Below are 26,492 nucleotides of genomic sequence, written 5' to 3'. Positions count from 1 at the left end.
CATTGCCAATGACAGTATTATTATCTCTGTAATCCATGTAGATGTTTTCCTTTTTGATCCACATTAAGGGTATTCCTAGATTGCATTTTTATAATTTTTCTCAGATACAACATTTAAGAGACCTTGCTTATTTCACCTTATTTTCATTACCTGTTAATTTTAAATCACCAACTGAAGTCTGTTTAATCTTTTTATATACTCTTTTAGGTTACTTTTGAAATATTGCTTTATGTACAACACTGTGTGGATTGAAAATGCCATTGACTGTCTCTGTCCAGAGGATTGATGTCCAAAGATCTTACCCATCTTACATAGAAGCTCACACAGCCTGGCTCCACCCTCCTTTTCCCTACATGTTTTACACTACTCCTTCTGTTCCAAACATAATGATTAATTTGTAATATCCTAGTACACTTTTCATTCTCTTGACCTTAGTGTACAGAATTTGCTTCTCCTGGAATGTTACTTCTCATTTTTTCTACTGATTTGCAATTTAGTTACTCTTTACTGCAGCTAATATCATACATTTTTCAAAAAGTTGTTTCTGAGAGCAACTCCTTTTTATTATTAGGTGTCTAAAGATCTTCTTTTACTCATTTGACAAAATTGTCAGTACAAAATATTTATACACAGTGTTATATATATATATTGTGTATATATACATTTATATATTTTTTCTTCTAAAAAGAATGTAAATTTCTAGAGGAAAGCATTAGGAATATAAAATACTTTTACTGTTTATTTAACTTACATAAAATTAACATGGAATTAATATTTTTGGTTTAATGTAATACGTAAACCTAATCTTGTTTTTAAGTGTCAAATGCATCTTATTTTTTAACCCTTCTACTTCTGAGCTACACTCCCTGACCTATTTTATATTTTATTTGGAAACAGGGTCTCTTAAGCCAGCAAGGCTGGTTTAAAACCTGCGTAATCCTCCTGTCTCCGCCTCCCAAGTGTGGGGATTACAAGCATGCGCCACCACGCCCAGCTTGCATCTTATTTCTGATGCAGATTTTATGGCAAAAAAAATCATCACTTAAGCCAGGCGTGGTGGCGCTTGCTTGTAATCCTCCCACTTGGGAGGCGGAGACAGGAGGATGGATATATATATATATATATATATATATATATATATATATATATATATATAATGTCTGGGTCTGGGAGTGTAACCCGGAGGTAGAAGGGTTTTCAGGAACCCCAATACCAAAAAATAAAATAAATAAACAAATTAATTAATTAATTATTTAAAAAATAAATAAAATAAACCATCACTTAAAATACTTTGATCTCTGAGTTTGGCGTGGTGTCACACGCTTGTAATCCCAGCATTCGGGAGACTGAGACCGGAGGATCACAGTTTGAATAAAGCCTCAGCTAGTTAGTAAGGACCTTCGCAACTTGAGACCCTGTTTCAAATTAAAGAATTAAAAATCTGTCAGAGGGTGAAGCTGGAGGTCAAATGCCCCTGAGTTCCATCTCCAGACACACACACACACACATACACACAATATATATATATACATATATACATATACACATATATACATATATACATATATACATATACATATATACATATATACATATATACATATATATACATATATATATGTGTGTGTGTGTGTGTGTGTGTGTTTGGAAGAATTGCACAATGTTTTAGGATTTGGTGCTGGTATGTTAAAATAGATTTAAGGAATTATATCTAGTGATAGGTCAGGTTGTAAAATTTCTTATGTTAAAAATTTGTTAGCCAGGCGTGGTGGCTCACGCTTGTAATCCCCACACTTGGGAGGCAGAGACAGGAGGATTACGCAGGTTTTAAACCAGCCTTGCTGGCTTAAGAGACCCTGTTTCCAAATAAAAATATAAAATAGGTCTGGGAGTGTAGCCCGGAGGTAGAAGGGTTTCCAGGAACCCCAGTACCACCACCAAAAAAAAAAAAAAAAAAAAAAAAAAATTCTTATGTTAAAAGTTGAAGTCAAGACTTAGAGCTTCGCCTAGCTTCTTCCTCTTCCTGGTGACTTTGCTCCTCCTTGTAGCCTTTGTGGATGAAATCCACCTCAAGAATTCCCCTGTCTTTTTTAAAATTTCTTATATTAAAAGTCTAAGTCAAGATATTCTATTTAGCTGAAAGCCCAAAAAGTCAGCCATATGACATATCTATCAAAAAAGAGAAAGTGTAGTTTCATCACATTTTTAGAAATATTAGTTGGATTAATTATGTCAGATTAAATATGTTTCCTGTTATAGATGCATGACTTTGAGGAGCACATAGCATTATAGATTTAGAGGTAAGCTCCCTGTATGTTGAAGAAGTCAAAATCAAATCTTTGAGAAATGACTGAAAGTATAGGGTGTGGTACTTAGCTCAAAAAGAGGAATATGAAACATATTTTGAGGAATGGTCATATGATTGCATCATAAACTTGTTTTGTGTGGTTTTCAAAGTCAAAACCAGAAATGGCAAGAGTCAAGAAAGCGGATTTCAGCCCAGGATTAAAAATCATATTCTATTGAAGGATCTGGAATATGAGGTGAATTACTACACACTGTAAACTCCTAGGTTGTTGGAAGTGTTTAGAAAAAATGATTAATTCGGTTTTTTATTCATGTTTCCTTTGCACCTAATTTTATTCCTTTATGACACCACTATCCATTTTGCTTAATAATATAACCAGATATTAAAAGTAATTATGGCCAGGAGTGGTGGAATATGCATATGATCCCAGTACTTAGGAAGCTGAAACAGGAGGATCGCAGGTTTAAAGCCAGGCTCAGCATTGTGGTGAGGCTCTCAGGAAGCAGGTGAGACCTTGTTTTTAAGGAATAAATTCAGGCTGTTTTAAAGAAATAAAAGCAGGCTGAGAGTGTAGCTTGGAGGTAGAAAGCCTCTGGGCTCAATTCCTAGTACCAAAAAATAGTCAGTGTGTGTGTGTGTGTGTGTGTGTGTGTGTGTGTGTGTGTGGTCTTGGAAGTCATTCTTTTTCATCTGAGGCTTCAGAGATTAAGAACTATAGGCTCCTCACCAAACAAAATAAAAAATAAAAAATAAAATAAAATAAAAATTTAAAAAACCTGATATTCTCACCTATGCTAGATAAGTTAATTTCGGAAAGCAGTTCTTGTAAATGTTAGTAAACAGGATCTTCTAGTCTATTCGTATGCATGCTGAAAGATTAACAGAGAGAATAACCGAAAGAATTATCCTTCAGGAGTGGAGGAGAGTAGGATGTTTATCCTCCTATGGACAGTGAGAAGAGCTTTGTAACCCTGAAGTTTTGCAAAGCTTGTTTCTGATGCCCGACAAAAGCATTCGTAAGGGAAGAGACTACAGGTAGCTTCCCTGCTTTGCAGCAAAGGCAAAGAACTTTGGCTTGCAGTCAAACTACACTTTCATAGTTGGAGAGAGCGTGTGTACATTTTTCTAGTGAGGCATGTAGACCCTTGGGAAAAAGCCAGGGTAATCCTTGCGGTGGATTTCATTCACAAAGGCTACAAGGAAGAGGAAGAAACTAGCCGAAGCTCAAAAGCCTAAGGTCACGTTGTTAGAAGGGGCAAGAGTGATTGTCTACGTCATGGAAATTCCAACTGGTGATATCCCATGAATTAACTTATGAGAAACCAACACACTAAACGCTTCTGTAGAAACAGCTATTTTTGGGTCTATGAGACCTGATGTGAAACAATACTAAATAATGATGATTTCAGCTGGCCACATAAGCCTGGTAACAGAAGATCATCTCCCTTGTCCCTCTCTCTCTCTGGACCTCGTCTTGGAGTCATTAGATACTCTAACATGGGAGTGAGGATACTGGCTCAGTAACTGTCCTCTCTGTTAACTTTCTAACCTGAGGTAATGCCAAGGCAATAAAAGGGAAGAAGTCAATTCCTGACAGTTTGGAATTTTGATTATTATACTGGGCAGGCCATTTTAGTGACAAAAACAACATTATTACTAGGCACAAAGCGATGGGGACTATTAATTATCTAAGACCAAAAGTAGAAACTGCTTGAGATGTCATTAGGGACAAGGGAAGGCAGCCCACAGAGTTGCCTTCTAATAAATACACCTGAGATCCTAGGGGTTTAGGAGGCATGCTTCCATGAAGAATGTCCTGGAAGCCATACAACTTTCTCAGGTATAAACTGACAATATTTCATGAGTTAAATTTTCCCTGCTTTGTGTTTGTGAGATTTCTTGTTACTCTGGGCCAGAGGTGAGGGCTGGATGCTGAGCAGAAGGACATATGAGATGTCCTCACTCTGCAGTCCACACCGAGCCTTCTGGTTGCTTATTTCCTTGAAATTATGTATTTAAATTTTTGTAACAGGATAACAGGATAACATCTCTGATTCTGATCCTCCCTCCCTCCCTCCCTCCCTCCCTCCCTCCCTCCCTCCCTCCCTCCCTCCCTCCCTCCCTCCCTTCTTTCTTTCTTTCTTTCTTTCTTTCTTTCTTTCTTTCTTTCTTTCTTTCTTTCTTTCTTTCTTTCTTTCTTTCTTTCTTTCTTTCTGTACCAGGGATGGAACTCAGGGTCATTCTACCTCCAAGCTACACCCTCAGCCCTGTTTTTTATTCTTTAATTTGAAACAGGGTCTCACCGAGTTGAAAAAAGCCTCACTAAGTAGCTGAGGCTATCTTCAACCCCCGATCCTCCTGTCTCAGCCTCCCAAATGCTGGGATTACCAGTCTGCACCACCACACCCGGCTCACATCTCTGATTCTTAAACATTTAACTACACAATCAACTTTTAGAGATTATTTCAAGACTTATGTAATAGTTAGAACCAAAGTAACTTTTACTCATTTAAATATGAATAAAAAACTATGAAAATGACCAGAATTTTATCTATTTTCAAGAAAAACAGGAAAGCGGTTGGGTACACATGGTAGGAAAGAAAAAAAAAAGGCATTTTCTACTGAGGCCATTATGAGTCCAACATATTTAATAAGCCATTAGCAACAAATATTTGTGCATATGGCTTTATTCTCTTTAGACCATTTGCTCCTTGATTCCAATAAAAGTGTCCTCATTTTTCTTTCCTTGATTTCTATTACAGAAGTAAATTAAATGTGGAAAGGATTCAAGCATTGTATGGAAACTAGAATAGGTTCATTCCAATTATTTTTGTGGAAAATTTGATTAAATGTTTAAAATATTTGGGGATTAAGTATCCACAGTTTGAGCTTACAGTTTAAAATAGTACTTTAAAAATACCATTCTCTGAAGATTTTTAAGATGAGATATTTTAAGACTCAGAATTGAATTATTTGGAGGAATACTCTTTAATACAATGTCAGTATGTTTGAGTAACTCCATGATGTTAATTACTTATAATTAGATTTAAACTTTGCAGGTAATATATATGGAAATGTCATGATACTAGTAATTACTTGAATTTTGAAACAACTAATAATTATTAATCTATAGCCCATGAAGTATTTATTTTTTATTAACTTTTGTGACTCCCAGCATCTTAATTTCAGTGAATAAAATGTGATAACTATGGTTGTCTTGCTTACTTTCTAGACCATTGTGTGAGATAAATCCATTCCAGATGTACTTATCAGATACATCTATAATAAGGCACAGAATAGTTAACTCTTTTTTAATCTGAAGAACTATTCTAGACAGGCTGGGTGTCACACAGCTATGATCCCAGTACTTGGAAGGCAGAGACAGGGATATTGCAGGTTGGAGGCCAATGGCAGAAATTTAGCAAGACCCTGTTATGAATTAAAACAAAAAGGGCTAGGCTTGTAGTTTGAAGGTAGAACTGTCCCCAACCCCCGCCACTGTTCAGTTCATAGTGAAAAAGATAGAACTATTTCTATTTTTTCCTTTTTCATTTGCTGAATTTTAAAATTTATGCACAAAGCCTGTTATATTTTATTAAATGTATGCCTAACATAGATATGCCAGTGTAATAAACATTACATTCAAGATAGTAAACACTCTCTCCCTGAAATCTTCCTTTATAATACTTTACAGTTAATTTCCAGCCTTGATTTATACTCCAAGAAACCTTTTATTTCTATTATTAGAGATGAGTTTTGACTGACTTGTAACTTGATGTAAATGGAAATATAAAGTATATACTCTATTGTATTTGGTTACTTTGCTTAGAACAATATTTTGTTAATTATTTATATTATTACTTAGAGTTTATTTCTTTTCAGAACAGAATAGTAGTCCATTGAGTGGGCATTTCTAATTATTTATTTTACTTTTGGGGATAACAATATAAAATTTTTAACATAGAAAAATAATCAATAGGTAAAAACTTAAAGGAACAAATTCATTTTAGTAACCAAAATATAAAGTATAAATGGAAAATAACAACACATAACTTCTTAGGGTAGCTATATCATGTTTTTGTAAGAAAAGGGTAGCAACATTAGATTATATTTTGTGCTTTGTGTTAGCCAACTTTTAATTCTTATACAGGTAAAATAAGTGGTGGGGAAATCTGATCTTTTATTTTTAAATATTGTTAGAGAGTACCAGTTAATTTTTGTGGACCTTCTATACAAAATACTTTTAATATTTTTCATATTTTCAAAAATTCTTGCAGGTGTAACTTTTGAAATAATAGTTCCACCATGTATATATTTTAAGGATACTTTCTAGCACACACACACACACACACACACACAAACACACACCTCTCTGTGTAGTAATTGGGAATAATTCCAAGAGCAATATAAAAACACATTACTTTCCCCTATATTTATAAGCACTAATATAGGAAAGTATATTAAACCAAATCTTTAGGGACTTAAGGAATATTATGTGTCATCTACTCAGAGTTTAATAAGTGTTTACAAATTTTTCCAAGGTGGACTTTGATTTTTACTCTTGCACATTTTGAAACTCGCTTGACTGTGATTGTGTATATCAAACTGGGAATTTGCTTCATGCTTAACAGGGAGGTTTTAATTTTGATGGCCTTCCTTTTTATGTGTTAGTGCACTAAATAATCTTTTACTTCTAAATTACGTCACTTTCACAAAGCCTGCTAACTTCAGCATCAACAAGACTAGTTTTTTCTTTGCCAGCCACACATACTTGACATGGCATACTGCTATACTCTCAAGTGAAGGAAGGCAATTTTATTTTATTGGTGGATTTTAGAAAAAGATCTGATTTATTTATTTAATCATTTTTGTGGTGCTGGGAATTGAACTCAGGTACATTCTATGAGCTAGACTCCAGCCCTATTATTGTAAGTTTTTATTTGAAAACAGTGTCTCACTCAGTTGTTGAGGGCCTCATTAAGATGTTGAAGCTGGCCTCAAATTTGCAATCTTCTTGACTCAGCCTCCCAGATACTAGAATTACAGACCTGCACCACCATCCTGGCCTGATTTAATCTTTATAGTTGCTCAGTTTTGAAAATAAATATAATTCAAAGGGGAAATTTGGTAACTGATGCAGTTATTTTTACCTTTCAACAAGAGTTTTTCTTTTGAGATCAGCTCGTTTGATAATTATAGTTTAGTTTTTATTTCTTTCTTTAAATAAAGAAGATATATATACATATACAATTTATTAGTAATAAATATTGCTTAAGATTTGAACTATTTAAAAACATCAGGTTTAAATAAAGTTACATGTTTGGGATTCTTCTTTTTAAAATATAAGTGTTCCCTCAAAGTACCTTCTTTTCACAGGACAGGCATATTGGTCAAAATTCTAAAACTTGAATTTCTACAATAAAATAATTATAGAAAACCATCTAACAGAATACAATTATTCAACACTACTTGTAAAAGAAAATTCACAAAAACTTTACCTAGAGTATTTTTTTTAAAAGCAGTCTGTATAGAAATTCTATAAAGGCAAAGGGGCCTTTTCAATTGCTTTGCATTTCTGTGCCCAAAACAGACTGATATACAGTAGCAACTCATTAAGTATTTATTAATAGGTTAAATATATTTACAAACATCTTATTTTTGATGCTATTATGAGTGAAATTATTCTTTTGATCATATATAAAAGTTCAGTGTATCACATATGTTGATCGTATATGTTGATTTGGGTTCATGCTTCACTGTATTAATCAAGATATTTTATTCTTTCTCTCCATAGATCTTGCCTTTCTAAGATAAGCTTTTACGAAATGTTTCCAATGACAGAAATAGTTTGATAATTGTTAAAATAATACATAGCCCTTAAATAAAGTTAAACAATATAAGGAAAAACAAACAAAAATAAAAATATCAGTACCCATATATTACTGAGTCTAAATATGTTTCTGTGGAGATATGTCTATTGGTGTGTATTTAATGACATAAAGAGAGACTTGATTTTTATACAGATGAGTTTTTCATGTTTTATGTAAATAAACATAGTTCCACACCATCAGTCTTAATGCTGTTGGCTATTCTAATGAAATATAATTTATTTAATTACCAACCATTAAGGTGTTTGAAACTTATAGCCATAAGACTAGTTGTCCTGTGCATAACTTGACATAATCTTGTGTGGTACCTCTTTAGAAGAATTATTTGGGCAGATGTTTTTGTGCATGCCTATAATCCCAATACATAGGAGACTAAGACTGCATGATTGCAGTTTCAGCAACTTAGTGAGACTCTCAGCAACCTAGCAAGACCCTGTTTCAAACTAAAAATAAATAAATAAATAAATAAATAAATAAATAAATAAATATTACTAAACATCAAGCCAGATATACAGTCCCCCAAATCAAAATGTAACCTATCACAGATGTCTGTCCTGTGACACTATGAGTAATAGATTATAGAATAGAGGACACAAACATGGAGCAAAAGAAGAGCCATACTCATGGAGCTATTTAAAAGACCACCCACATAATTTAACTAGCTATTTTCTGGCTTTGGCTCTACCTTATATTCTACATTATAATTTATAATGACACTCCTGCTTTGAGGCTCAGAGGAAAAAAAATATAATATGGCACTGATGCCCAAAACTTCTGTGTCTATAAAATTCTATAAAACTAAGTCTGTATCTTTTGAGGTTCTGCTGGTCCATGACCACTGGACACCATAATAGAAATATTTTTTATTTCTACAAGATACTACAGGATAAAACTAAAACCTGTTTTCCTATGTACTTAAAAGCCAGAAATCTTGCTCTTTTCCTACTCTTGTGGAATTTTTTTTTTTTTGATTATGGAAATTTCTTTGCTACACCAGGAACTTTAATGATATTTAAAGAGTTAATAGGGTCTCTTAAATAGTGTGAAAAAGGATACAATACACTTAAACCTAAAGAAAAAATGATTGGTTCATAGATGTCTCTGCCAAATATACAAAAACAAAAGATAGACAGCAGTGTCATCTATTCTTAATAGTAAGCAAATTATTAATACTAATGGACAGGGTCATACAGACAATATGCTAAACTGTATGTGTTTTAGGCTTTGTGCCATTAGGACTTTGCACAATGTTGTTGTTGTTGTTGTTGTTGTTGTTATTATTATTATTATTATTATTACTATTATTAATTATTATTGGTGGTACTGGGGTTCCTGGAAGCCCTTCTACCTCCGGGCTACACTCCCAGACCTATTTTATACTTTTTAAATTTGGAAACAGGGTCTCTTAAACCAGCGAGGCTGGCTTCGAACCTGCTCGATCCTCCTGTCTCTGCCTCGCGGGGATTACCACCACACCCTGCGCACAATGTTATTTATAACCAAATAAGTTGGGTACCTGGCTTCCAGTTTAAAATGCTAATCATTTAGCCGGGCGTGGTGGAGCACGTTTGTAATCCCGGCGCTTGGGAGGCAGAGACAGGAGGATCGCACAGGTTCGAAGTCAGCTGCACGCTGGCTTAGGAGACTCTGTTTCCAAATAAAAATGTAAAAATAGGTCTGGGAGTGTAGCCCAGAGGTAGAAGGGCTTCCAGAAACCCCAGTACCACCAATAAACAAACAAACAAACAAACAAATAAATAAATAAATAAAAATAAAATGCTAATCATTTGGTCCAGGGTAAAGACATACCTGCATTATTGTACAATGCACTAACATATCAAGTTTCCATGTTGATACCCACTACAGTTGCACTGAGAAGCAGATGAATGTCTTTGTTGACCAAATACATTTTTGAACACAACTCAACATTTCTGATGGCAGACTTGTCACAATGGGCACAACAAAAGCATCAGATACATAGAAAAAAAATCCATATACTGATCCTCACATTTTGGGGACTGTGTCCTTCAGCGATGTTAGCTTCTGCCCTGACTGTAAAGAACCAAACTCAGTAACTGAGGCCAGTTTCTCTCTGACTCTTTGAGATCAGTTAGGATGAGACTTCTGATCCCTGACTAGGCAGGGCTTTTGTCTCTTGTCAGTGTTGAAGAAACCAGAGAAGCTGAATTTTCAACCTTCATCAGCCCTTAGGATTAAGGGATTCAAGTCTCAGAGAGGGAAAATAAGGTAGGATAGGGACAATAATAGGTACAAAAGACAAACTGAAAAAGAAGGAGGAATTAGTTTTTAAATCTAGAAATTTTATAGTCCTTATCTTCATCCTACTGGGCCTGCTTCTTTCTTAGGCAAAAATCCTCAGTAGGCTCAAAGCCTTAATTATAATAGCTCCTCTCCCCACTGATTCCCTAGAGGTTTAGTAAACAAAGGATCTGTAAGGAAGGTCAAGCTCAGCTGCCACTCAGCCATCACCCATTGATTTGGGGATCCTGAGGTTTCTGAAGAGGTGCAGAGCTCCACCCCTGCTGTGTACCCCCACTCATCCCTTCATGGGGGTCTCCAATAAATAAGAACTGTGAGATCCCAAGGTGCTCTCTCCCTCTTGAGATGGCCCATGGTATGTGTATCCCCTACTTTTCTAAATAAACCTTTGTCCTTGAATGTGTATCCCCCACTTTTCTCAATAAACTTTTGTCATTGTCTCTGAGGGAAAAAAAATAGAAAAAATAAGGCTTGGGGTGTAGCTCAGGAATACAATACCCTGAGCTTAATCCTCAGTATTATGGGAATAAAAGATAATTCTTGAAAATGTGATTTTTCAGCCCCTCCCCCCAAATGCTCACATACACTGGGACTTGGGGTATAGCTCAGAGGTAGAGTGTACTTGGTATGATGAAGCCCTGGGTACATTTTTCCGCACACACACACACACACACACACACACACACACACACATACACACACACACACACACACACACAGAAATGCTCACATACAATTCTGGGATCCTATAGAATGTTTATAATAATTAATTTCTTGTTATTACTACATGCAATTTTCTCTCCTAGATAGTAGTTATTTTATCAGATATTAAATTAATTCAAATATTTTTATTATTTATAATCTTTCCCCAATTATCAAAGACACTCTATTTCATTAAAATGAGAAAGAAAAGTGATAACTAGGCTAGTGATTTTAATATCAATGTTAGTGTGTGTGTGTGTGTGTGTGTGTGTGTGTGTGTGTGTGTGTAGAGGTGTGTTTACTGGATATTGAAATCAGGAGCATTTTACCTCTTAGCTACCCACAGCCCTATTTTATTTTGAAACAGGGTTTCAATAAGTTGCAAGGACCTTGCTTGGTTGCTGAGGGTGGTGGAAAACCTGAAGTCCTCTTGTCTCAGCCTCTCAAGTACTGGAATTACAAACTTCCACTATCATGCCCAGCTGTGGGTATTATCTTTGAACTGAACAGAGAATTCAGAATTTTGAGGGCTATTAAGCCAGGCATGATGGCGCACGCTTGTAATCCCCGCAAGGCAGAGACAGGAGGATCGAGCAGGTTCCAGGTTCGAAGCCAGTTGCGTTGGCTTAAGAGACCCTGTTTCCAAATAAAAATATAAAATAGGTCTGGGAGTATAGGCCGGAGGTAGAAGGATTTCCAGGGACCTCAGTACCACCAAGAAAAAAAATTTGAGGGCTATTATTAATTCTTCTTCATTCTTTACCATTTAATGAGAACATTTTTTCAATAATTCTGATATACCTCCATCAACAGACAACTCACCACCCTCAGGATAGTAAGTATTTAATTATTAAAATATTTTTTGTCTTGTGTGAAAATCTAACCTTCTGAAATTTTCGCCAAATGGACGAAAATTGTTTCTGAAGTCTTCAAGCTTAATTTTCGCTGCTTCTTCAACGTAGAGGTCTTTCCCGGTAGGGAAATATGTATTATGTCTCTCTTTAGTTACTTGTTCTGGAAATTTTCTAGAATAATTATAAGATTATAAGATTCAGTTTCTGTGGACTGATTGCCATATGGTAAGTGGTCACTAATTCTCTAATTTCTCTTGTGACGTGGTGCTAGTAGGCTTTAGAAGTTGGACAATATTATATTATTCCATCCAGTGTGGAAACATTTAAGTTCAACAAGCTAGGATTTTTAAAAGAAGCAGAATATTAAAAATTAGCACATTGAAGACAGTCTGGTCAAATAACAACAACAACAACAACAACAACAACAACAACAACAACAACAACAAAGGTGAATAAATAAATAAAACTGGAGTGGTCTGAATATATGCAATTTAGGACCATAAGCAGTTTCCTGCATCTAGTTAGAACTGTGAGTAGCAGAAATACCCATAAAGGTATGATTACTGTCCAGTAGAAGTACTTCAGAATTACATGCTGTTTTGAAAATATGATAGATAATTAATTTTTCATCTTTTTATTTTAAACTGTATATATATAAAATTAGATCCAGTCGTAATTCTCCAAATTTTTATTTTTTCTGAAAAACATTTTGTGTGACTCATCTGAAGTATTTATTAGTTTTATTTATTATGATTTCATTCACTTTGGGATGTGTACTTGGTTAATCAATTACTAACAGTATTTATATTTCAATGCAAAAAGATGGATAAAGAGTAAATCTGTGCCTCTATCTCTGTGAAAGCACTTCAAAGATTTTTATTTTTTGGTCTTCAAAGCAAATAGATAAATAAAAAGAAATAATGGTTTGACCTCTCAATACAAAACACATAAATATTTATAAATGCTTAGATTCTTCTCTTTAGTTATATACTGGGTGGAATCAGGATTGGATGAATAGTAATTTGAAGTCTAATAGCCTGTGGCTTTTTGACTTATGCTGAATTGTAATTATTGCCTTTTGGCTAAGCTATGTCTACAACTTGCACCTTCACTGAAACCATTTTTCAGGTTTTATTAAAGTTAAAAAATAGCCAATAAATATAGCACAAGGGAAATTTGAAGATTGTCATCCAGACTGGAGGCCCTACCACCCTGCTACCTATTCATTTACTTTTAAGTGTCTGCGTTGGGCAGGTGCTTCTCTTTCTCTTTTATATGTGAATGATGAATATATTTTATACTATTTCACATTTTGACAGTGCTTCTCATTACAATTTTTCTTTTCATATTAGGCAGTTGATGGGAAGTCAATTTTTCTGTATGTGATAGATTCCATCATTTGCTCAGCAACGTATCTTTTGGCAGTGAATATATTACAATAGCACATCCCAGTGGTTTGAATAAAAAAGAACTCAGGTTCTAATCTAGACTCTGACCCTGTGTTTATCTCTCTGTTCTCAAATGGGCATACTACTCATTAAAAATAATTGCCAAATGATTTTTATTTCATTTGTTCCCTTTTCAACAACCTAATAAGATAGCAAAAAATATATATATTTCAAGCATTCAAATGTGGATTATTTGTAAGAGAGTTTCAATTTAATAGTAGATATACAATATTAATGTTTCATTACCCATTAATCCCCCAGGCCCGGTGTCGAATGACAGGCACCTGAATATTCTTTAAAGATCTTAAAGTATTTTAGCTCTATTTTTTATTATTGCCCTTTTCAGGACATGATATGACAAAGATAAGAAATATAGACTTGCCATAAAAATGAAGAGTATGAGAGTACAAATTTTAGAATATGAAGTTTGGATTATATATAATATATATGTATATATATACATATATATATACATATATACATATATATACATATATATATATATATCATATACAATCAATTGCTCAGATAACCTGAACATTGAGGAATTCAGTAAGATACACTCTTTCGGAATCACATGAACTCCTAAAATATCATATGGTGCTTAGCTGAGTACTGTTTTAAGGTGCATTAATCCAGTTTTCACACCAACTTATTTAAGTTCTCTAAAAATCTACATCTGCTAAGAACTTTTCTAACAGCTAAAAATTTCATGTCAGTTTTCTAAAAACAACTTAGCTATTATTTGAGCATCTTATGCTCTCTAAAGATAAAAATCTTTGGTCTTTTTCTCAGTAAACTAATTTCTTGTTGGTTGTAGATTATTTTCTTAGATATACATAATTATTTCAGCCTTCTTTGGTTTCTTCTTCCTCCCACACACCCAGGAAGAGGACTGTTATTAAAAGCATTCTTCTTAACTCTTCTTCTTGAAAGATATCAAAACATCAAAAGGAATGAAATACAGACTTAAAAAAAGCAGCAGCAGCAGCAGCAGTGTGTCTATATTCAGTGACACTCTGGACGGCTTCACACTGACCCCGTTTACTGTTTTCTGAGAAGACAAAACCACCTTCTCCCAAGATCTCTGTCGCTTCCACTTTGCTGTCAGATTCCTGAGTTTTGAATATAGATATAATAATTTATATCTTATATAGTACATATAATATACGATATATTTTTTCTAGAACAGATAGAAGTGTTAACAAGGCAAATGAAAATATTTCAAGTTGTTTTGTGGATGCTCAGTGGGGATTTCACTTGGGGACTAGTCCAAGTCTTCCAGATGATTGTACTTCTCTGTGTTTGGTGTTCTTACCTCTCTCAGTTTGTTTTTAATTTATTGGTGCATTGGACCCATACACCTTGATGAGGTGCAGGATGGTGGAGGCACACATACATGTACATACATACATCACTCACTTATCTTGATTCCAATTTCTGCTCCATCAGGATGTACCATTCCATTACCCCTCTCTGGCCATAGAAAACACTGCTATACTCTCAAAGTGACATTTTTTCTTGTTCTTTTCTCCTATTAATCTCTCCAGTATGCTTCTACACAAAGATTGTTAAAGACATGTAAAATAAAACCATCACACTACTTTTCTTCACCATTTTAAGTGCCTGGTTTCATTTGTCTTGTTTATTTTGGTTAGTTTTATCTTTTGGGGACATAGCATTCCACTTGAAACTTTCTGATTCTTGTATCTCTACATATTAGAAAATCTATATATATATGTAGGTAGGTAGAATAATTTAAATTCACTGTATATTATTATTATGCATTATAAAAATTGCTTCTAAATCCCTTATAGGTTTATTTTGTATAAATTATTAAATACTTTTTAACACATCCATCCCTTTCCCATTTATATCAGTCTTCTATCATAGCCCCCCCCCACTACTTTTGGAAGTTATTTTCATCATATTAGCTAATTTCTGAATAAAAGGTTTTTTATTTTATTTTTTCATATGACTCCAGCCTAGGTAATACCTAGATGGGACCCCATTGGTTTTGTGTCATAGTTCTTATATATACTTGATCATTACAATATTCTGGTCCCAGAATCTTGGCAAAATCATGTGATGTTTTTATTCCATTTTATCTAGATTTGAAAGTTGCTGACGGCTGTTCTGCTTAAATCCATTGAATCATTATTTGTTTTAACTAGACAGATATTTCTCTAAGATTGCTACTTTTTCTTTTTTTGTTATTGGTGTACTATCGTCTCACATCATAATGTGGATCCTGTTGACAATGGCAGATATTCACACAGTACTTGGTGCCCTCCCCCTTCATCCTTCCCTCCCTCCCAATACTGAGTGTCCATATTTTCCCCAAATTGAGAATAGCATGAAAATGAGCCCTTCAGTGTTTAAACACATTTTTTATTCTTTCTACAATCCTACCATATGGACTGGTAGCCCTATGTTTCTTTTTTATTTTAATATATTGAATATTGGGTATTCTTTCTGAAAGACCATTTCTTAAATTAGGATCACATATATTTGCATCTATGATTTATTCTAAGAATTTTGTAGTTCTAGCTCTTTCACATAATTATGATACATTTTGAATTAATTTCTATATGTGACATAAGGGTCAAACTTTATTCTTTTGCATGAGATATAAAGTGACCTAGAACCATTTGTTAAAATGACTATTGTAGCCCCATTGTGTTGTCTTGACATTCTTATAAAAAAACAAAAACAAAAAAAAAACAAAGGACTGTTAATGTATGGGTTATTCTCAAATTTTTAAGGTCTGTTTAATTGTTCTGTATGTCTGTCTTTATGCCCATACCACATTGTTTTGATTATTGTACCATTATAATAAACTTTGAAATGAACTCTCTACCTTATCCTTTGAAATTTTTTTGCATATTATAGGTATAATAGTTTATTTTAAGTTTAAATATGCTTATGAACCATTAGGTTTTTTTTATCCAGTAGCCATTATTTTAAGCTATGGTTTATATTTCTCTTTTTCAGAGTTTCCATTGTATGAATGATAACATTTTACTTCCAAAAGTACTGAACTCATAACCTCTTCCCATTGTAGGCAGAATGATCGCTGATTTGCTGTCTCAGTACTGAGAATTAAGTACTGAGAATTGCCTGACAGAACTATGAACACGTTATTATTTTAGAACACTTATAATAATGTATTAGCAATAATGACTTAGGGTTTTCTAATGTAGTCGACATAAGAGGTAGGAACAAAAACCAACTCATTGTACTTTATTTATAATTAAATTTCATAGTGATGCTTTATCTTCGGACTTCCCTGTAAAACCCTTTACAAAAACTAACGCTCTCGCTCTCGCTCTCTTGCTCTCTCTCTCTCTCTCTCTCTCTCTCTCTCTCTCTCTCTCTCTCACACACACACACACACACACACACACACACACACACACACACACACTCTCACACTGTATGGAGCATTGAATATCAGTTGCTTGATTTAGCAATATGATGGATTTTTTTTCTAAATTGATGTTTGCATATGTCCTGGACTCATTGGATACACATTAGGCTTCCTATATTAACTAGATAATTGCCAGTGCATAGAGTTGAGAAATACCATCAAGAAACACTATCTCAGATATTAAAGAGAACATCTAACACTCTACACATTTTCTATACTTTCCAGGAGAAATCCTGTGGCTCAGTAATCATGTGATTTTTTATAATTGTTTGAGAATTATTTTCTTTAACTTTTGGTGATAAAATGACCAGAGCAAAGATAAATAGCCCATAACAGCTCATATATCGCTATATTTTTGCCTTTGTATCCAGTGTATTGAGTGTTCTTAGAGGACTTTACTTTCTTTAGCAACACAGAATTGATTTTCTAAATGAAATACATCACAGGAAAAGTGTCTAGTGAATAATTTTAATAACACTTTATGGAACTGTCTTGGGATAAGCAGTCCTCTAACACTTATTTGCCCTTGAGATTTAGAAGAAATCATATCTCTAGTGCTCATAATAAGGAGCTAATTTAACTGAGTTCAAGTTAGCTGTGAACAAATGGATTAACAAGCACCTTATTAAAATTTTAATTTACATTTCATTTATCACATTTAATAGAATCAACTTTGTTGTTTCAGGGTGGGAAAAGCATTAAATTCAATGGATAACTTTGGGTGTCATTAATTTCAAATATTTTTATTGTTGGTTTTCATATTTACCATAATTATGTATCCTGTGTAGCATGAAAACACAAGATGCATGATATAAAATTTTGCTGTTAAAGACCATTTAATTATCCAACAAATTAAAATATTTATGTTTGTACAGTTTGTGGATTTTATTGCCAAAGTAAGAATGCTTAATTAAGATAATTTAAGACCTTTGATTCTTTCAGGATATAATTTAATAGTTACATATTTTTATGTCTAGAAAATTTAGTTGGTATATCTATTGATAATATTTTAACTTGTGCTCTCACTATTAACGCTTTTGTGTCTTAAGTATTCTGATTATACATGTTAAAGATTTATACTTTTATTGGTAAAGTTCATTGGCCCAATGAAAAAATTGTTATAAAATCAAGAGTAATTATTCCCCATATTATAATTTTACTATAATATCAATGAAAAAAGAACTAATGAAGAAAATATTCCAGACAAAACTTTAAATTAAAACAAAGAAGAAAACACTTGGGAATATTGAGTATACTAAAACCCTTTTATGCAGTCTTGCCCCTAAAGTATGTCATTTGATTACTTGAGTAGGATTGAAAAGATATTCTTAATGTTCATTTTTGATCTATTCCTAAAATTTCCTCCAAATAATGCTTGAACTCTGATGATTCTTATGAAATAATTGATGACTTTGGTCCATTTTTGAATGATAATCATAAAGACTTCATATATTTGAAGGCACAATTTTAATCACCTTGTCGGACAAATCCTATGTATGTATTTAAAGGTCTGTATTGCATTTTTAGAATTACCATCCTGTCAAGATATTTTTCAGATAATATCATTAAAATAATAAAAAGTAACATTTCCTTAAAATGAGACAAGTGATCTAATTTAATGACAGCTCCTCTTAATGTCAGGCACCCAGATATAGTTTATAATGCTTAGTAATTACAGCAATCTTTCTTCTCTTTCACTAATTATTTCAAGAGAAAGAAGTAAAAGCTTTAAGAATGGGCACAAAAGGCAGCTATATTGGATCTTTTTTGTAAAGCAAATAGCTTTCAAATCATTCCATTAGCTGTCATCAGAGTACAAAAAGAATTAATCAAAAATGACATCAATTTTAAGGGCCTGCCAAAACTTCATGAGAAAAACAATCCCATCATAAAAAGAAAGGATTTAAAGGTACTGTCCTTGATTTTGTGAAGGGATTCCACCCCCCACACACACACATCCATATTAGTTTATTTAGTGCTGTACAGATTACCTATGATATTTACTTTAAATTCTTTTATAACTTTTATTGGAAGCAATTTAGATGTCTAATGTAGTAGTTAATCAATATACTCCTGCATGATTTTTGTTTACATTAGTTAATCTTTCTTTTCAAAAGTACCTGTGTTCACATATTTCCTTGATTTTAACTATTTTAAATATAATATTTGAAATTATTAGAGTCTCATGTAGAATCACAACAGACAATTAATGCATATATTACTTGAAAACTAAAAGCAAGATAAAAGTTGGCAAGGACATAAAAGGAAATGTATTTTTGTTGAGTTTAAATGTAAATTTTCAAGAATTTCTATTTTAATATAACTTTTTGTACAACAGTCTTTCAGTTTCTACTCAATTTTAATGTTCACTGAAGAGAAAGAAAATGAATGACGGTACCAAGTTCTTGAGAAAGAGGGAGGGACTGGAATCAAGAACAGGGGTGTCATGTGCTATCTTAGAATTAGAATTTAAAGACAGCCGACCACAATGATTTTTCTTAAGTAATTTTGAGATGGCGAAGAGATGGGCCTTAACCTATGTACATGGATTTTCTGAGTAGGAAATTTGTCACATAACTGATACATTATTTCCATTTATGTGGTTAAAAAACTTTGGTTGCGAGAGAATATGCAACTTGTTCACAATCAGAGTTTTCAACTTGTTCACAGTCACATAGTGTGAAGTGGCAGAATAGGAATGGACCAAATACCCTAATTATATTTCCATAGCTCCCATTAAACATACTAAGATGTCTTTCCCAATTGGTTCTTGAATCAGCAATGTATTGTCATTTTAGTAAAATACCCTACATATATACATATATATGTTATGTATAAACATATTTATTTATTGGTGCATTATAGTATCACGTCTACTTCTCAGTTTTATAGGGCATTCTCATAGAATTAGGAGGTTCTGAGTAAGCACCCTATTCTCCTTGACTCCCAAATACAATGAAGCCACTATCCTTAGATCCTAAGAGAGATGACACATTTTTTGATATGTAAACCTATCATGTTAAGAGATTTGCCCTAATTAAAATGCTATCCAAATACAAATTAGTCTTTCTTTATCATTTGGCTCTGCCTAAACTATGAAAGGTCCAAGAATTTATTCTATTTGGAAGCTAATTATTTAGTCTGGGGCAGATCCACATAGGCTGGCAGAAAACATACGACCGTCTTTCTTTCTTTCTTCCTTCCTTTCTTTCTTTCTTTCTTTCTTTCTTTCTTTCTTTCTTTCTTTCTTTCTTTCTTTCCTTCTTTCTCTCTCTCTTTCTTTCTTTCTTTCTTTCTTTCTTTCTTTCTTTCTTTCTTTCTTTCTTCTCTCTCTCTCTTTTTTCTTTTTTGTTTCTTTCTTTCTCTCCTCTCTTTCTCCTGTAAGCAAGCAAACTTGTCTTCTTCTAGAGAGAGACACTATATTTTCCAAGGTTACTTGCTAACCAAACTATCCTAAAAATATAATCTGGAAAGAAACAAAAGACAATCAATGTCCTGCTTCTTAGGATATGCAGAATTGTGCGAAATCCATGGAGAAAGGTCTCCCAGCATGCTCTCAAAATTCACCTTTCTTTGCAAACATTGGACATTTTGCTGGAAGCTTTTTAAACTTTAATTGCTTAGTATACTATGCTACTTTCTCAGCGTCCTTGCTTAAAAACACACATTTTGATCCTATTATGCTGTGGGTATGATTATTATATGAATCATAAATGATGGCATGATATGATCACCACCCTAAAGTAAGAGCAACTCTTTCTCTTCAATTATATATAATTATCCTTAGAAAATTGTATTGAAAGACTAATTTTACATTGGTGTGTCACTTAATTACATATCACTAGTGACATGAAAAATTCAAAATATTCTATAAATGTTCCTCAAAATGAAAAAAACTACCAAGATGGTTCGCACCCTAGTATTGTCAAAATCAAGAGTGGTAGATCACTCAGTTTTTAAATATATAAACTCAGGCACAGTTACTCAAATCAAGTAACTAAGCTTTGCTGAATCTTCCATTTCCTCCTTTGGAAAAGTTGAGGAAGCAGAGTAGTAATTGTGCTAGAGCCATTTTTTTTATGACATTCTGGTCTTTCTGACCATTTAGAAATCTGATGGAAGCATCTTACATATTATATATTCATTTAGAAGCCATTTGATATATTCTAGTTATCTCTTCAGAAACATTATAAAAACAATGCCAAGTTAATATCCAACTCTGATAAAATACTTTGAAAACTAGAGTTTGGAAGAGATGCAATATTTAGAATTCATAATTCTAAATATAAGAATTCATTTTCAGAATCTAGTGAATAGATTCAAAAGAAGATATATTTGACATTTACTCAATAAAACTTTATTTTGATAAGCACAATTCTAGGTAGTATAGAGGGTAGAAAAGAAGAGAAAACATGTTCCTTGTACTTAAGAGACTATTATTTTCAGTGGGAGTATTTCTTTTTAGTTTTAGAGGAACTAATTTGGAGATGAAGGCTTTCTTCCCCCTAATATAAAAGATGTTACTCATGAGTTAAAAATATCCAATAATAACTAAGTATATAAAGAAACTAGTTGTTAGCCACATGTGGTGGTGTATGCCTGTAATCCCAATACTTGGGAGGCTAACACAGAAAGATAGCTGGTACAAAGCCAGCCTCAGCAATTTAGTGAGGTACTTAGCAACTTAGTGAGAGCTCATTTATGAATCAAACATAAAATAGGGCTGGGGGTGTAGCCCTGGGTTTCACTTCCAGTACCACCACCACCACCACCATCACCACCACAACAAATAAACGAATTATTTTTCAGGTACTTCTGGTCACAGTGGTTTTATTGGGACAACATGGGTTTTCCCACACTGGTGAGGTTGGACTGAGACAAGGTGCACCTTGGGGCCTCAGAAAAATCAATATAATTTAAATAATTTTTAAAATTTTGTTCATAAGAAATGCTGAAGATGTTGAAGAAATGCATTTTGTGGGGACAAATTCAGAGAGATAATCTATACCAGGGTTCAGTACTCCCTTTTACTTACCCCAGTAAATAAGCCACCTGAACTATGTGTCCCAATTCTGCAAATGAACCAGGCCCCCAAGGAGATTTGTGGCCACTGTTTGTTACTTGTGTATGTTACTTTGTTGGAGAAGTAGTTTTGCACCATTTCCATTGACAGAAACTTAGCAAAATAATATCTTGCAACCACATCCAGTACTTTTGCTGAAATTCATAGCAAGTCACTGCCTCCTTCTTTTGGTATTTCTAAACTATATTTAATCTCCACTTATAAATGTTGGTCAAGACAACTGTCCTAGAGAAATTGATTATACTTATTGGTAAACTAATTCTGTGGAGACATGTAGAAGGCAGGGACACTTAATGTTCTTTGTTTCTTATGAATCAAGGGGACTAAAGAAAGATAGCAGGCAGAGACAAAAAAAATGCATGATCTTAGAAAAGTTTGGATTCTAAAACCAGGGATGAAGGACATGCTCGGCCTTGTCAAGACAAACAAATTAGTGAGAAAATCATAATTTTGTCCAACTTCTCAGTTGCTACAAGTCATGCTTTATTGTGTTTATGCTGTTGCACATTTGTGATAATGGGTATAATTATCCAAAGGAGTATGTTTGAATAGTCTTTTTTTGAAGATTAAAAATGACTGAAGTTCCTATTAAGTAGGTATAGCAGTGGCTTGGAAGAGCTGGACATTGTTAGTTACTCCAAAGGACTGCTCTTAATTTTTTTCTAGTAACCAAGATTTCAGAACTAACCGGGATCCTTTATAACAATGACAGTGGGGAAAGAAACTGAGATTAATTAAATAATTCAAATAAAGAAATTGCAAAATGGTAGTTAGATAACTGACAGAGCTCTTAGTGTCCAAGGCTCCCCCTTTCAGAATAAAGTGCACACCTCTGACCTATAGATGTCAGACAATCATCTTTCCCAGCTTCTTCCTCTATTCCCTTATCGCTGGTCACATGCGGCTCTGCAGCATCCACCATGCTGTTCTGGGTTGATCTTTGCATCTTTTAATTCAACAGGGATAGATTATGGGTAAATGCCTGTCATTGTAGCTACAGTTGAATTCATATCTACACTGAATAGCATTAGCATCATAGTCTGAGGTGAATGTGTATGTGGTATTTCATCTATCAATTACTTATCTTTATCTAATTTATCTATAGGATTACCATTCATTGAAGTGGGAAATAGAAAGTAACATTTTTACGAGTAGAAGAATCAAAATTAAAGCTGTAAATGCTTTCAGGTCAAACCTTACTTTCTTTCACATAAAGGCAAATGCACAAAAAATCTAACTAGTAAAATAATAATAGAAAATTTCAAAGTGACATGTTTGAAGGCATATCTCAATAATGGATTACAAAATTTGAGGGGATACAGCACTCTTTTGAGACAATGTTGATGCCAGTCTCTCTTCTCATCAATGTTGACATTCCCATCACTTGAGGTTCAAAGTGGAAACTTATGGGTAGGAGAGAAGAAAGGAGGCTTGTGGTCTTGAAAAAGCATATATATTAAACCAGAATTAAGAAGTAAGGCACTGGGGAGAAGTTTCTCTTACTTCTTAAGTGACCAAGGTTGTCTACATACATCTTACAAGTCATATAATGTGTCACTTCAAAAGAGTTGGAAAGCCTATCACAGATAAGAAGAAAAGGAAAAGAAAGAGTGATAAGAGATGTTGGATTAGGGACTGTGAGTAGATTGGACTGAGAGGCAAGTCTCTGGGCTTGGGAAACCTGGACTGGGTCATGAGAGGGAAGAACACTGGAAGACATGAAGCCAGGGGATAACACCTTCCAGTTTGGGACCAAATCCCATTAATGAAGGAATACAGCCCACTTAGAAACTAGATTAGTGTTTTCAAGATTAACGATAAATCATCTGAAGCAAGTTATATAAAATTGGAATATATCATCCATAACTTATAAGGAAGATTTAATATTCTCTGTGTTTTATAGAAAAAGGTTTTCCCACTAATCCAGTGTGGAGATATAGCCATTACTTTGTTATCTATTTATTCTACAAATATTTAATGCATTCTTATTTGATGTTAGACATTTTCATATAGGTTTAGGAGATGCATGAAACAAAATATCCACGAACGTAGAGTTCTCCCCTCAACACTAGGGTGGATTTCTTTGCTCTGCATTATTTAAAACCCCTGCCCACTAGCAATTTTTTGTTGTTATTGAATCCAGGAGCGTGTTACCTCTGAATTGTACCTCCAGCCTGCTTTTTTATTTTGAAATAGGGTTTTGCAAAGCATTGTACTAAGTTGCTTAGGCTGGTCTTGAACCTGTGATCCTCCCACTAGCCCTCTTCATAGTGTGACTCACCCTAGACTTTGCTGTAGTACTAAGCATCTCCTTCAGTTTGGATTTTTAGGCATCTTATTATCTTCTCTAAACTGTTAATTTTAGGTGGGAGGAACAACATATGTCTATCAGCCCAGGTGCCACAGGACCACAATTTCCTGCTGAAAGAAATTAAAACACATTTTGACATTCATATGAGCAAGTAGGCAGAATTGAATTGTGTAGACATAGGTGAGAAAATCAAAGGAGGAAGCCAGGTTTCTCGCTGTGTGTCTACAGGTGTTGAAGACTTATGTTTTTAGTGGCAACATCATTCTAAAAGGCTAAAAACTGGATTGCTTTTATAACTTTTAAAGTGAACTAAAGGTGGAAACAGGGAAATTTGAGCCAAAGTTACATCACTGTCGAATATTAGGCTGGCATAAAACCAGAAGAAAGACATTTAAGCCAAAGTATAAGAGGTCAGTGGTACATGCAGAAACTAAAGAAATCTCAAACGATAGTCAAATATTAGACTGAGTGTAGTAATAAAAATTAAATTTTTTTCCTGAAAGTCAAGTGGCAGAAATCTGATTATCTGGTATGATTTTTTTGAACTTTTCATTTGATTTAAAATTACAATTCAAATGTCAGAACAGTTGTGCTCCAGCTTCTTAACAACAATATATTGGATTGCTTAGATAACTAGAAAATCACCATAGACTTTGAGCTTAAGCAGGGGAATTACTTTTATAAAGCTCTTCTTCCCATGTCCTTAAGAGAGAGGGGAGGAAAGTGGGGGCAGGAGAGAGAGAGCGAAAGAGCGAGCGCGCGAGAGAAAACAAAAACAAAAAACCAACATTCTGGTAACTCTTCTTATATGGGAAACAATTGTGGGGATGTTATTATTTTTGTTTTTGTACTGGGGATCAAACCCAGAGACATTCTACCTTTACACTCCTAGCCCCTATTATTATTTTTTAGTTTCAAAACATGGTATTGCTAAATTGTTGAGGGTTTTGATAAGTTGGTGAGGCTGGCCTTAAACCTGTTCTTCTCCTGCCTCAGTCTTCCAAGTACTGGGATTAATTGTAGGCATTCTATTCTGAGCTATACCCCCAGACCTTTTTTTTTTTTTTTTTTTTTTTGGTACTGGAGGTGGAACTCAGGGGCATTCTACCTTCGAGTTACACCCTTAACCCTATTTTTAAGTCTTTTCATTTTATGAAACAGAGTCTCACTGAGTTGCAAAGGGCCTTGCTAAGTAGCTGAGAGCTGAGGCTGTCCAGGAACTGCCATCCTCTGGTTCCTGCCTCTCAAATGCGGGTATCACAAGCCTGAGCCACCAAACCTGGCTGCATGCTTTTCTTGCTGGAGAAATATATTCATTTCACCCAAATATCTCCAAGTCTTTATTATTTCCGCATTAACACTATAGTTTAAAGTCTCATCCAAAGATCATGTAAATCAGATATGCGTAAGATTTCATTCTCACCTGAAGCAGAATTCCCCTCTGGCTGTGAACCTGTGCAAAAAGACAAGTTCTATGCTTCCAAAATAAATGTTAACAGGGTAGGCATTCCCATTCCAAAAGAGGATACAGGCGTGGGTGTGCCTTTAGACAAGCACAGAATATAGACATCCCCATCTCCAATGGAGAGAGAGGAAAGGAAGAGGTCATGGCCAGTCTCAAATTAGCATAAAACTCATAAAGTGAGGCTTTTTTGAATGAAATATTAAAAAGGAAGAATGGGTTGGTTTCAGATTGACCCTCTTGGACACACAGTGATGCAGTCTGTTAGAAGCATAAAGTTAATTCACTCACTCATTCCCCTTTAATTCCATGTTCTGTGTAAATAAGGGGCCCTCCCAGGACTTCTGTGAATTTCACTAGGCTTAGCTTCTCACAGTTTTCCTTCACTTTTTGTAACTCAGCTCTTTCTAGGAAACCTACTCCATGAGTGTGTTGAATTTTACCAAAGATCTTTAGAAGGGGTTTAATGAACATAGGCAACAAGTGTGTGTGTGTGTGTGTGTGTGTGTGTGTGTGTGTGTGTGTGTGTGTTTTACTGGGGATTGAATCCAGGAACATTGTACCTCCAAGCTTCATCTCCAGCCCTTTTTATCTTTTATTTTTTGTTTTGAAACAGTGTCTCCCTAGGTTGTTGCTACTTGCTACTTTGCCAAGGCTGTCCTGGAACTGTGATTCTCTCCTCACAGCTGCCTGAGTACAGGGATTGCAGACTGCAGACATGTGCCC

The sequence above is a fragment of the Muscardinus avellanarius genome (genome assembly GCF_963383645.1).
Source record: "Muscardinus avellanarius genome assembly, chromosome: 4".
Lineage (NCBI taxonomy): Eukaryota > Metazoa > Chordata > Mammalia > Rodentia > Gliridae > Muscardinus > Muscardinus avellanarius.
The sequence above is the reverse complement of the archived record's forward strand: the minus strand, read 5'-3'. Positions refer to the sequence as shown.